Here is a 15,444-nt window from a genome sequence, read left to right as displayed (position 1 = left end):
AAATGTACTTTGAAAAGGCATATGAGATTTCAAACTGGGAAAAAGCCTTACAAGTGGGAAAGGACATCGCACACATCTTATGGAAAATATAATGTCACTCAAATTCAATAAAATTTATACGATTAGATTCGTTTTAATATAACGATCAATTCTTATCATTGCGCCAACTCTTAATTATGATTAATTACGGCGCAAATTGCAATTAAAGTTTATCGAAATCACATTTTTGGAGTCCATAAAATGTTAGTTTACAATCATTATTGCTCTGAGTGCTATTCATAACAGCTTAAATCCCGCTGGGCCTAAGCGGATTAGTGAAACTAATCCGCTGATTTATGGAGTACCGAAAATCTGGGTATTTTAAAATATTTTTTCTCTCTCTAACTTATGTACCTACCCATTTGATTTCAGATTTATTTATATCAATTTCTGCTCTTATTTCTGAAAATAGAGAGTTGGCGCAATGATAACATTTGATCATTAATTTAAAACGAATCTATTGGTATAAATTTTATTGAATTTGAGTGACATTATATTTTCCATAAGATGTGTGCGATGTCCTTTGTTTTAAGTTATGTTCTAATGTAGTGTTTCTCAACGTGGGGCCTACGTCCCACTGGGGACAATTTGAGGGCAGTTCGAATTTGACCCTAAACATGAGTTTAGCTAGGATCAAATGTCCCGGGGTAAACCCTTTTACCCCGGGACATTTAAATGCAATGCTAGATTTTTGTTCTTAAGGCTAGTTATCAAATTTCTTTATTCATTACAAATACTGGAAAAAAATCATACTATAGAAGAGAATTTAATAAAACCGTCAATATCAGCATTTCTTAAAAGAGTTATTGACAAAGATGTAATAACTATGCCAAAAGTAGCAATACTGTCAGCAAAAGAATAGAGAAAATGAGTAATGCTGAAAAGCTGAAAACAATAAATTTCTCAGTGCAAATGGATGAAACAACTTTGAGGGAGAGTGATGTAGTATTGCTAACTTACGTAAGATATATTGATACAGGGCATTTTGCTGAAGAAATGTTGTTCTGTAAAAGATCGTAAAACTACCTACTACTATAATACTGCTTTACTTATTATGTGAATATTCTGTCGGCTGATTTAAAAGAAATGTTTGCTGATTTAGAACAAATTGATTTTCTAACGAGTATGATGTAGCCAATGTTAGAGTATTATTGATGAGTTAGTTAAAACTTTATCTAATCACTCCATTAAAATGTTACATTTTTTAAACCATACCTTGCATTTGTTAGAGGAGTCAATTTTATTTCTTTAATGTATAGGGGGGATCAGTAGAAGCTTCAAGTTCAAGTTTTTGGGGTCGCCACCCTTGTCCCCCGGCCGCCATCTTGGAAATGGGGTGCAAAGGGGTTTCGCGCTATATCCCGTAAACTACTAACCCTACGGAAAATGTAATAAATCATTAAATTTAGCAAATTAAATTTTCTACAATTTTATTTCTATTACTTTTTATCGTCAAGTTACCAACAAAAAAGATATAAACAAAAATATTTAAAAAAATTTTAACAAGTTTCCTTTTGGAGGTTATAACTTTTTTCAGTTCATTTTAAAATAAAATAACGTTATAGCAATTTTGTAGAGCGTTTTTCAGTGAACAATTTCCACTATAAAGTTGTTTAATTATATTTATTTATATAGGTTTTACAGCGCTACAAACTTGACCAGATTCTCGAATGCTCATAGGGATACAATAAAAAAAGTTTTAGGCTTACTTTTCTATTTATACATATTTTTTATTCATGCAATTTATTATGATTTTCACATTCCTATGCTATTATTAATCTGTTTTTGACCTTTCTCCCCACTATAAAACTTATAACCCTAAGGATAGAAAAGTCCCAAGAAATTGTTTGCCGGTTCAAAAGAAGAATGATACAACCGCAAAATGCAAAATTCCTAAGAGCAAAAAACGAATTTTTGATATCAAAATCATAAAGTATGATAAAAATTAGCCATTCACCACACCATGGTCAGGATCTCGAGATACAAGCGTTTTTTTTGGGTGTGCCGCTTGTCTATGAAGTAACATAACTTTTTTCTATTGTATATTTTGACTTAAAATTCTCCCAAAAACTTCGTCATGAATTATATTTTATTGCTGTGTTGGTTAAAATTATAAACTAAAAAATTTGTCACTCAACTTTTTTAAGTAAACATGAAACTAACGAAATATGATGAAAAAACGTATAAAAACTAACAACTCCTTTTTTAATGTGTGTAAACATTTTGAACAAATTTCATTATTATTTACATACTTCAAAGATGACACAGTAAAATTTTCAAAAGGAACTACTTACAGCGACCAAGGATACAGCGAGGTAAATTTGAAAAATTATCAAAACTGATTTTCGGCATTTTTGTATAAAATTTAATTTTTGAACATGTTCCACCAAATCTAGATAAAAATAAACTTCATATTCAGATTCAGCGACCTCGAAAACATAAAAATAGACCAAAATTGGTCATTCACCTTAAATTTGATTTTCGCGGTGGGCATAACGATTGCTGCCGCTCGACTAATATATAGATAGAAAAGTATTTTTTTTATTGTATTACTATGAGAATTCGAGAATCTGGTCAAGATTGGAGTGCTGTAAAACCTAGATAATAAATAAAATTAAACAACTTTATAGTGAAAATTATTCATTGAAAAATCCTCTACAAAATCGCTATGATGTTATTTTATTGTGAAATGAACGGAAAAAAAGTTATAACCTCCAAACCGAAACTTCTTACAAAATTTTCTCATATTTTTGTGTATAACTTTTTTGTTGGTCACTTGACGATAAAAAGTAATACACATAAAATTGTAGAAAATTTAACTTGCTACATTTTATGTATAATGAAATTTTCTGTAGGATTGCTAGTTTAGGAGATACAGCGCGAAAGCCCTTTGCACCCCTTTTTCTAATATGGTGGCCGGGGACAAGGGTGGCGACCCCAAAAACTTGAACTTAAGCTTCTACTGAACCCCTCTACACATTAAAAAAATAAAATTGACTCCTCTAAGAAATGCAACCTACATGTAACATTTTAATGGACTAAATATAAAAGGAGCGATGTCATGGCTTTGTGAGGAAACGCAGAAATCAAGTACCCAGATTCAACCAAATGTGCAACAAAACTATTACTACCGTTTCATATGTAGCTAATGTACATTTAGTGCTGTAAATTATTTACTGGTAAAAGAAATCCGCTGGATATAACACAACGTGAAGCATAGGCGTAACCAGGATGATCCTAAGGGGGGGGTTACAACTACCTGAAAGGGGGGGGGTTACAACTACTGAAAGGTCTCTGAGGGATATGGTGTTAAGCGTATAGAGCTCAAAGTACATCCCAATGGGGGGGGTTACAACCCCCAAAACCCCCCCCTGGTTACGCCTATGACGTGAAGACTTAAGACTAAAGCTAACTAAATTGGAACCCAATAGGTATAAAATCTTTGTGCACCAAGAATCAAGCACAAGAATCTTAATAAATTAAAATAATAAATTAATATGTAGAAAAATCTGTATTATTATTTGAATTTGAGTTTTTCATTATACGTTTTGAAAAGTTACTGTGTTTCATTAATAATTAATTTTCGTAAGTGCACAATTCAATTTTATAATATTAAAAATTATGTATGTTACATAGGGAGCCATGAGAATTTTAGAAAGGCTAAGGTGGGGCATGGTACAAAAAATGTTGGGAAATACTGTTCTAAGGCAATTGATTTGAAAAAACACTTGTGTGCTGAAACCTCTATACTCTGGGTATAGAGATTTTTGAAGAGAAGAACTGAATAAAGATGGGTAAAATAAATGATAAGAGATTTAAGACAAAAGAAGAGGGGCTTAGCTCAGAAGGAAAAAAAAATCAAAAGGGCAGAGAGACACTAAATCTCAAGTATGAGTATTCGGACTAGCTTCCATACACCGAATATTGGCTTTAGAGATATGAGAAGAAAATTTGGTAATGAAATGATAGTAACTAGGAAGGAAATGAGACTGTTAATACAAAAATGGAAGGAAAATAGATAAGAATGCTAGAGATAAAATAATATCGAGTTACAACAAAGAAAGAAGAAGAAAAAAGGGCGCCAACTCGAACGAACAACTCGGCTCTCAGAACCAAGAAGTTGGACAGGTTCGAGATTTTGAAGTAACGAACAATGGGAACTCTATGACACTGGTTACAACCACCTGAAATACAAAATACTAAATACTGATCTTGTCTTGCTATGTTATATACTGGTAATACAGACTGAAATAAAACACCAACCTTAATACATACAAATATATTAATAATAAATGTTAAATACTAACAATTTACATATAACGCAACGTGATAACAGTGATAGTGGATGGGGAGAAGATCAAATAGGACCGCAAAGGCCACTTAACAAGCAATTATCCACTATCACTGGCCAAGCAAAGGTATTAAAATCAAAATCCAAAGCAAAAGTCCGTCAGAATAGCACTAAGTCCTTACAACTAAAAAGTTAGTAATTATTTCCTAAATTGAACTACGCTAGAGTGAGATCCACAACAAGAACGCTACGGTTACCAAAAATAATAAAGATCTCACCTAGCAAAAACACTAATAAGTAAATATATAATGAGTTATATAAATGAGTTATATAAATGAGTGATATAAATGAGTTGTATAAATGAGTTGGTCAGTTACTCTTTATATACAATGTAAAAACCTACAAGACATATTCCCTATTTGAAATCCGCGACAAATCTTTAACGACCCCTTTCCTATCAAATTTTTAAGCTACAATTATTATTTATAATGATTATTGAACAAGACCTAATTTTATTTATTGGAAACTACTTATATTAAATCAAAAAAAAAACCAACGACCTAAAACCCTATCTATCAAGAAATATGTACCTAGTTTACCTCAATTGTATGCATACAAGAAGTTTACAGTGCAAGCAACTATAGAGTACCCAAAATATGTAAATAATAAGATTAAACAACTTATCTTAACCACAAGTCCTATTTAAAAAGGTCCAGATAGGAATGAATTTCCTCTTGGCACGGCAAAAACTAGTGGGCTGCTGTGGTGATAAATCCAATCCTGGATGTTGTGAAATAGGTACTATCCAATCCAATCAAAAGTAACTCTAGGGGTAACCCATACCCTAGCTGCTTACAGTAACTGGCACATATTTATATGATGGCACATTAAATGATGATACAATCTATATAAATTGACTAGGCTAAGTGTCTGTGTGACAAGTAGCTAAGGGACGGAATCTAAAATAAATTTTATCAATTTAATTACATTATTTATAACACTATGTGTAGACAGCACAGGGTCACTGCACTGGAAACCAAAACAAAAAAACTCAGGTTAGGTATACATATGTCATGTCAAACTGAAACTAATTCAAATCATCAAATCAGACATGGCAGGGACATGCGCATGACATGTCTGATATTCGTTAAAACTTTTTTATATTATTACCTCAAAAAAAAACCTAGAGCAAAAAGTCTAATGAGAAATTGGAATTTAACTTTAGCACTAAAACATATGGCCTTGACTGTTCCTTTGCAAATGGAAATGAATATCCTTACCGTAATAGAAATTATAATGTGACATTTAAATTATTTCTTAACTGAAATTAATATCTACAGATAACGAACGAGATATCTAGGATGGTGAATTTGATTTTATAATGAAGAAATAAAGAGAAATATATCAATATACTCACTTGAGCAAAGCAACACATCGGCGGTATTATAACCTTTTTCCTTTCTTGTAAATAAGTCTCCAGATATAACTACTGCTTGATTATTATTAGTATGGGTTATTGGCTGATGTTCGAGGTCTTTTAGTTATATATTTTCCCAATTTTGCCCAAACTCCGTCACCTAAGTAATGACGATGTGTTGCCTCTTTCTGAGTTCGTGACCAACTAAACTAGAAATCAGGGTTGTTAACAACGCAACTGAATATTTCCGTAGATGGCGCTTCAAAAATCCGTAGAAATCCGTAGTGCAGAAATCTGACAGAAAATGACACTTGGCAGACCAAAAAAAGAAGAAGAATGACACTTGACAGACAAAAAAGAAGAAGAATGATGCTTGACAGACCAAAAAAAGAAGAAGAATGACACTTGACAGACCAAAAAGAAGAATGGTGACACTTGATAGACCAAAAAAGAAGAAGAATGGCACTTGACAGACCAAAAAAGAAGAAGAATGTTACTTGATAGACCAAAAAAGAAGAAGAATGACACCTTAAGAGTAAAAAATCCTCATTTTAGCTTCTTGATGGCTGCAGCTGAAAAATCCGTAGAAATGTGGTCGATATCCGAAAATCCGAAATAATTTCGAAAATCCGTAGATCTACGGAAAAATCCGTAGAGTTAACAACCCTGCTAGAAATCGACAATCATCGATTTTCTTTCTATTGGCGCGCCTGTGCACCGAAAAATCGTAGTTGGATCTTCGCGGGCGTCACCCAAGGATTTTGTAGAGGGGTATATTTTAATCCAATTTTAATTAAAGTAATTTAATTAGTAGCGTGATCGCTACAGTGCACACTAGAGAAAAACCTTACCAGTGCGAAATTTGCTTTAAGCTATTTTGTCACGCAAGTGCTTAGAAAAACATTTGAGAACACACACTGGAGAAAAACCTCACAAGTGTGAAATGTGTTTTAAGGTATTTTCGCAGGCAAGTAATTTGAAAAAAAAAACATTTTAGAGTGCACACGGGAGAAAAACCTCACCAGTGTGAAATTTGTTTTAAGCAGGGTTCTCTGACAGATAATTTAAAACAACGTAATATTATGAAATTTCATACTTGAGTCGCCCAGTTGCAAAACTCGTTATGTCCGTTTTTCAAAATTTTCAGGAACATCAAAAAACTGTAGAATAAAAAGTACCTAATGTACAGGGTGTAACGAAAATACAGGTCATAAATTTAATCACATATTCTGGGACCAAAAATAGTTTAATTGAACCTAACTTACCTTAGTACAAATGTGTATATAAAAAAAGTTACAACCCTTTGAAGTTACAAAATGAAAATCGATTTTTTCCAATATATCGAAAACTATTAAAGATTTTTTATTGAAAATGCACATATGGCATTCTTATGACAGTAGCATCTTAAGAAAAAATTATATTGAAATTTGGACAGCCTATAAAAATTTTATGGGGGTTTAGTTCCTTTAAGCCCCCCCAGACTTTTGTGTACGTTCCAATTAAATTATTATTGTAGTACCATTACTTAAACAATATATTTTTAAAACTTTTTTGGCTTTTAGTACTTTTTCGAAAAGTCAGTTTTATCGAGATATTTTGAATATTTGTCAAATCCACCACATATTTGTATATGGTTAAGTGCGATTATGGAGACTTGGTAATAATATAAAAATTTATGTATGATTTACATTTTTAGGTATATTTTGAACCGTATTAAAAAATAAGTCATATCTCGATAAAAGTTGACTTCTCGAAAAAATACAAAGAGGCAAAAAAGTTTTAAAAACATTTTGTTTAACTAATGGTATCGCAGTAATAGTTTAATTGGAGCGTACACAAACATTTGGGGGGTTTAAAGGAACAAAACCCCCATAAAATTTTTATGTAAACATATTAAAAAAGAAGCCGCAACTCGATAAAAACTGCCTTATCGAAAAAATACTAAGAGTCAAAAAAGTTTTAAAAATATTGAATTTAACCAATGGTACCACAATAATAATTTAATTGGAACGTACAGAAAAGTTTGGGGGGTTTAAGGGAACAAAACCCCCATAAAATTTTTATGGGGAGCACAAATTTCACTATAATTTTTCTTTAAGATGCTCCTGCCATAAGAATGCCACACATCCATTTTCAATAAAAAATCTCTAATAGTTTTCGATATATTCGAAAAAATCGATTTTCATTTTGTAACTTCAAAGGGCTATAACTTTTTTTGTGTGCATATTTGTACTAAGGTAAGTTAGGTTCATTCGAACTATTTTTGGTCCCAGAATATGTGATTTAATTTATGACCTGTATTTTTGTTACCCCCTGTATATAGGGTGAGGCAGATAACTGGCCTATTAGAAATATCTCGAGAACTAAAGGCAACAGAATCATGAAAATTGGAATAAAGGGGTTTTGAAGGATGATCTATTAAATGAAAATATTTTCATCTCTTTGCAACTTCCGGTTATACCGGAAGTTGCTTATAACTTCGTTTTTTTTAAGGGACACCCTGTATATTTTAACATTTTTGGATTCTCTTCGATGTCTTCTTTATTAAAATATAAGGTTTTGTAATATTATACAGGGTATTTAAAAAGATAATTACGTTTTTTTATTAATTTCGTAGCAACATTCACACCCTGTAGAATTGTAGTAGTTTGACATCTAAAACTCTACTTACGTTCAAATGATTTTTAATATACTCTACTATTGTTAAGAATCATTAGTATAGCTAAATTTTTAATTTTAGTATACAGGGTTGGTCGAAACTCGGAATGAGTATTATCTGAGTTTTCTTAAATGGAACACCCTGTATTTTTGTATTGTAGTGAAATGATATTTTATAGTACTTTTTTATTTCTTAAGCATTCCCTATACCTAACTGCTTTAATTTGTGAGTTATTGGTGATTCAAGCTAAACATTAATTACAACAAAAAATACGTAAAATTTTATTAGGTTGGCCGTGAAAATACTCAATCCCAAATAATTTTTCAGAAATAAATACATATAATCCAGACTGGTCCTTAAAATGACCAATAATACTAAATACTAAAATACAGGGTGTTCCATTTAAGAAAACTCAGAAAATACTCATTCCGAGTTTCGACCAACCCTGTCTACTAAAATTAAAAATTTAGCTATACTAATCATTCTTAACAATAGTAGAGTATATTAAAAATCATTTGAACGTAAGTAGAGTTTTAGATGTCAAACTACTACAATTCTACAGGGTGTTAATTTTGCTACGAAATTAATAAAAAAACGTAATTATCTTTTAAAATACCCTGTATAATATTACAAAACCTCATATTTTAAGAAAGAAGACATCGAAGAGAATCCAAAAATGTAAAAATATACAGGGTGTCCTATTAAAAAAAACGAAGTTATAAGCAACTTCCGGTATAACCGGAAGTTGCAAAGAGATGAAAATATTTTCATTTAATAGATCATCCGTCAAAACCCCTTTATTCCAATGTTCATGATTCTGTTGCCTTTAGTTCTCGAGATATTTCTAATAGGTCCTTTATTTGCCTCACCCTGTATAGAAAGCTCCTTTCACATTTTTACTAAAGGGTTGTACATTATAATGTATGTTCAGTTTCCTAATAAATATATGATAATATTTAGGGGGGTTTATTTTGGACATAACGAGTTTTGCTACAGTATATTGGATACAATGAGTTTTGCTGTACTATATTGGAGAGAAATATAAAAATAAAGAGATTATTCGTTCATACAAAATTAGAGATCATTTTAAGAACTTATGTTTAAGGCCATCGGTACATAATTCGCAAATATTATACGGCTATCCATACTTTTTCTGTCTTTACACGTCAAATTACGTGTAGTACAATAATTCACGCTGGTATGGATATGTAAACATTACTAGAATGTCATTCTACTTGAAAATGTCATCATTAACTTAAAGAGATGGCTTTTGAATGTTCTTGGATAACTGTTATTTGTATAATTGCAAATTATTAATTCAGTTAATAAATGTGATATGTTTTTCACTAACTATGTATTCAGTGATTATAATAATTTATATGTACAACAAAAACTAATACTCAATCGAGAAAAGAGGAAAAGTGTTACATAAAGTGATTTTTTAATAATATATTGTTACTATGGAACGCTTACAATTTTGAACATCTTTCACAACAAAATACTTGAATCAGAGAATATATTATCCTGATATATTCTCTGCTTTTGGATCTTCCACAAATAATACACAATAAATAACTTTTTATTAAGTTCACATCTTAAATCAATTATTTATCAAATACACTATATTTATTTAATCAACAACTCAAAATATTCCCATGCCATGTCAAATATTTAAAATTGTCACTGTCCGACTGACAATATGCTGACAATATTCTATTCGACTGAGTGCGTTGTAAGACAAAGATATATTTGGAAAGTAATTATCACGGACATTGTGTTTATTTTATTCGAATCCTGAAAAAACCAATAAATATTTTTGGAAAATTTAAACGCAGAATGGAAGATCAAATTATTACCGAGGGCTGAAAATCCTTTAGAATAAATAGAAAGTTTATTTTGAATGAGATATTTGAAATTAAAAATCACACTAAATTTTCTCTTAGTGTTTCACTCCTGTAACTTATTAAAATAAACATTATAGAAGTTCTCAGGGACTTTCGGCCCTCGCTAATAACGTAATCTTTCATTCTGCGTTTAAATTTTTCAAAAATACTTATTAGTTTTCTCAGGATTCGAAAAAAATGAATCCCCATTTGAATAGCATTGCAGCCGAAAATACGTACCCATATTATGTATTAGCAAAAATGTTTCAGAAATATTATATACAAATAAAATATGTAAATTATTTCATTTTAAATCTATTAATTAATATGCATGTTCATATAGCTAACTCTTCTCCAGCATCATCGATCTCAGCAATATCTGATTCGTTGTCTTGAGGATCAGAAAGAGCTTTCTGTTGATCAAAAAGTTTTTTAAAGAAAGTGAGATCCTGGGCCCTGATTCTAAATCAAATTTCGACCAAAAACAAGTCGCTTTCAATATGGCGACTGTCGAAATTATTTGACACGGAGATGAATGAATGGCCAAAAGCGAGGTTAGGTTTAGTTTAGATGTGTTTTGTTTATTTCTTGCAAGGAAAACTAAATCAAAAGGTATTATAATATAGCTGGGTTTAATTGAAATTTGCTTGTTTTGAGGAATTAGATAGAATAGTATTAAATTAGAAATATAATAATTGAGAATGTCCACAACATGAATCATCAACTCAATGAAAGATGTGAGGTAATAATCTGGGAAAATTAGTAAAAAACAAGGAAAATTAATTACCAGCTATTTTATTGCTGGACATGCTGAAATCAAATCTTAAGATTTCCTATATTAGTAATATAGCTGTGCAAAGTCCACAGAAAGTGTGCTATTTTGTTTATAAACAAATTAGCGATCCGAAATCTTTTTTTTTATTATTGCTCTATAACTCCGAAAATTTTAACTTTAAACCAATACACTCACATAAAAATTGACAGTAATTTAATTCTGCACATTGATAATTTATTCCAATTTCCTTCGACGGAAATTTTCTTCGGAAAATTCGGGTTTTCCAAACAAAATCTTTAATTTTCAACTAAAATTTGAGGGAAGTAATTATTTATCAATAATTAAATAATTTGGTGACAGTGACATAAATCTTTTTTGTTATGAGTGTCTTGAAGATATGAAAATTTGTATGTACAAAGAGGACCGGAATTAAAAGGTATCTAATGGTTCAAAGATTAAAATCCTGTTGTTTATAACTCTGTCGCAAATGCCGGTCAAATTTGACCGGTTATACCTGGAATCACTCCTCGCAATTCAATTTGTTTTTCTTCGAAAAGGACACAGAAGCCGTGCTCTTTTCAACAGCGTTAACTTAATTTAATTTAATCTAATATTTTCTGAGGGGTTCTATTTGTTTATAAGCCAAAAAATTGTTTCTTTATAACATTCCTGAGACCGCTCAAATGGTCCAATTTCAATCCTGTAAGGTACGTTGAATAGGTATAGTGCTTTTTTTATATGAAAATCATAGTTATTCTGGTGTATCATAATCTTTCTGGTTATTATTTCGACCGAAATTTTTTAATTAACATTTTAATTATTGCTAAGCTATTGGTTAGATTGTCGCCGGTCTCCTGATATACAGAGAGGGGCTAAATTATGGAATAAATTCATTTTCTCTAAAATGGACGATTTTAGAGAAAAATCCCGAAACAGGTCGATTTTTATTTTTAAATTAAATTTCTTGGCATATATTTCAAACTAGTGACGTCATCCATCCGAGCGTGATGACGTAATTATTTTTTAAATAGGAATATGGGTTCGTGTTGTAGCTCATTTACAAAGGCGTTCAATTCTCTATTCAGTATTATAAACATTAATATCAATATTTATACAGGGAGGCCAAAAAAAATTTTGAATTAAATTAATTGACGCAAGAAGAAGAATGCATGTAATTTATTTAACTCAAAATACATTCTATTGCTGTCAGAAAATAGAAAAAAATGTTTATTTTGCAAATAAACATTGCTTTTAGCTTAAATTAAAAGTTCAAACTGCCAATAGGTAGGAGGGAGGCTGTTTATGATTTAATTTAAGCGAAAAGAAATGTTTATTGGTGAAATAAACCTTTTTTTCTATTTTCTGACAGCAGTACAATGTATTTTGAGTTAAATAAAATACATACATTCTTCTTTTTGCGCCAATTAATTTAATTCAAAATTTTTTTTGGCAACCCTGTATAAATACCTAATGATATTAATGTTTATATTACTGAATAGAGAATTAAACGCCCTTTCAAATGACCTACCACACGACCCCTATTCCCATTAACAAAATTATCGATTACGTCATCACGCTCAGATGGATGACGTCACTAGTATGAAATATATGCCAAAAATTGTAATTGAAAAATAAAAATCGACCTCTTTCGGGATTTTGCTCCAAAATCGTCCGTTTTAAAGAAATGAATTTATTCCATAATTTAGCCCCTCTGTATAATCTACTATAATAAATCTTTCATGTCTTCAATTATTTAATTATTGATAAATAATTATTTACTTCCCTAAAATTTTAATTGAAAATGGCAGATTTTTTGGAAAAACTCGGATTTTCTGAGTAAAATTTTTGTTGAAGGAAATCGGAAAAAAAAATAACTTTGTGCAGAACTAAATTACGGTGAATTTTTATTTGAGTGTTTTTGGCTCAAAGGAAAAATTATAGGAGTTACAGACCACTAATTGAAAAAAAAAAGAAGATTTAGGAGTGCTAATTTGTTTATAAATAAAATAACACACTTTCTGCGGACTTGTCATACCCCTTATTACTAATATATGCAATCTTAAGATTCGATTTTAGCAATAAAATAGCTGGTAAATAATTTTTCCCAAAAATGGTATTTTTTCGATAATTTTCCCAGACTATCAACAAAATCCAAGAAACCGAAGCGCCAACCCAAATTCTGAGCAGTCTCAACATGATAAGGTTAATATCCTTAGTTGCTGTCATGGCGGTGTCGAAATGAAATTGCGACTGTCGAAATGAATTAGAATCAGGCCCCTGGTTATGTTCTCATTCCTTGGTAAAATGTTTTGTCTGGCGTAATGAATCTGGTCACATTTTAATACTTTTACCCTCCGGTAAGTGCAGGTAACAAATAAATATGTAAGAAAGTGGTCACAACAAGCGCAGGTACTACGTACGACCCTAATTAGGTAGGCACTAAGTACCTTTTAATCTAAATTTAATGACTTTCGTACATATTTAATAACTTTATTTAATATTTTCGGGCGATCCATCAGTTCCAATATAGAGGTTGAAGTGCAAACAAGTGAAAAAATTTTGTTAGCGAATATGTTTTCTAATGTTGAAGTTATGTCGAGTCAGCGATGGCAGAGCCAAATTTTATATGAACATTATAAATTTTCTATACATCGAACAATTAAAACTGAAATGATTAATGAAATAGTGTGGAGATGTGCTAATCGAAAATGTTCAAAAGTGTTTATTTACACAATGGGCTCGATTGAAAACTTACTTAGATTTGGGTGATGCCAAATGATACGCGAGTTATACAGTTTGCGGACTATCTAACTGATCATTATATTTCCGAAGAATCTAAATTTCCCCCAAACATTTGGGCGGATGCTAGTGCCGAATTAAATCAAACAACAAACGCCTGTGAATCTTTCCATTCACACTTTAACAATTCATTTCATTACTGTTCGCCATCAATTTTTGATTTCATGACAGTTTTGACTAAATTTCAAAATGAGGTTTATATCAAATGTAACAGTATAAGTACTCCTATAAAATCGAGGAATTCGCATACTTTACGAAGAAAGCGCTTTTTGGAGAATCTTTTACAAGATCTTAAGGACAATCAAATTACAACCATGCATTTTGTAAAAAGTGTTTCTCACATATATTGTGCTACAATAAAATAAGATATATTTTTTGTATTTTAATATTATACTTGTACCTACTACGATAGAAATACATTTCTAAAAAAAATGTTTCCAGTTTCCTTACAATTTTTATTACCTGACTGATGTGACCAGATTCGTAGCGCTCTTTTTTGGCCAGTGTGACCAGTTTCGTACATCAAAATCCTCATTACCTGACTGATGTGACCAGATTCGTATCGCCCGTTTTGTCAGAAGTGTCTTCAAGTCCTTTAATTTCAATTTTTTATAGGTACACCTTTCTTCACACGTTTTGGATTCAAAATTAACAACTGTTTTCCAGGCTTAATAATACTTTTCTCTACTCCTAAATCAACATTGTAGTTAGTTTCACCTCTTACCTTAGAATTTCCTAGTTTTGTTTTGACTGTGAGGATACGTTTAGTAGGGCGTAACCTGAAATGCCACTCTTTGGGTTCTTTTAGTGTGGCTGACACTGCTTTTTTCCAGTCTAAGAGCACACTCGTGTCCCAAGCGGATAACTGTGGCACACGACCTTAAAATGTCAGCTTACACAGCTACAGACAAACGTAGGCTTTGGCAGACAAAAGGGCAGTATGTTTTTTAATTTTAGCCTCCATTCGCCCCAAAAAACCAATCGGGGGGGACGAAGGAATGGTCGACTACTGAGAAGAGCAAGATAATTTTTTTCACAGATGGAGGATCATCTTGTGCAAGAAACTTGCTGAACATATCAATAACGATATTATTCTTGTTTTGACCGGCGCACCTATCAGCGGCCACTTTGATATTGTGCACTCCCGTCAGATCTGTGTTTAGCAAAGGGTGGTATATATAGTGCAGAAGAGATTTGGTTAGAGCCTTTTTTATACTCGTTTTCTAACCAAACATATGCGATTTTTTTCTTCGTCTAAGGATCTTTTGATGAGGAACCCTCACAGACAGTGAAGTTGTAAATGTACAATTGGCGTAAGTACTACACGAGGCTTGGTCAAGAGTTTTGGGTATTGGGGACAGGCATGAACATGACATCTGTGGCAGGAGAGCCGAAGCCTAAATTATAATCGTTGTCGAAAATGTTTCGGAAATAATCATACTTAACTTTTAGACCTTATAATGTCTCAGAATTTAATAAAAACAACGTACAACGAAAAATTGTATAAGTAAAATCATACATACTTCAGAATGGACATAACGAATTTTGCAACATTTTAATAATGGTAATCCAGTTTATTAT

General features: G+C 31.5%; 1 long non-coding RNA gene across 1 annotated transcript; it reads right to left on the bottom strand.

Moving 5' to 3' along the window:
* Window positions 1–4,303: 4,303 nt before the first annotated feature.
* On the bottom strand, window positions 4,304–5,959 carry LOC126888842 (uncharacterized). The gene is made up of 2 exons (XR_007699672.1): window positions 5,748–5,959; window positions 4,304–5,289 (listed from the first exon to the last, which is right to left on the bottom strand). It is a non-coding gene; the product is annotated as an uncharacterized LOC126888842 (long non-coding RNA).
* Window positions 5,960–15,444: the final 9,485 nt, after the last annotated feature.

The sequence above is a fragment of the Diabrotica virgifera genome, chromosome 7 (assembly GCF_917563875.1).
Source record: "Diabrotica virgifera virgifera chromosome 7, PGI_DIABVI_V3a".
Taxonomy (NCBI): Eukaryota; Metazoa; Arthropoda; class Insecta; order Coleoptera; family Chrysomelidae; genus Diabrotica; species Diabrotica virgifera.
This window is presented reverse-complemented; position numbering and strand designations above follow the sequence as displayed.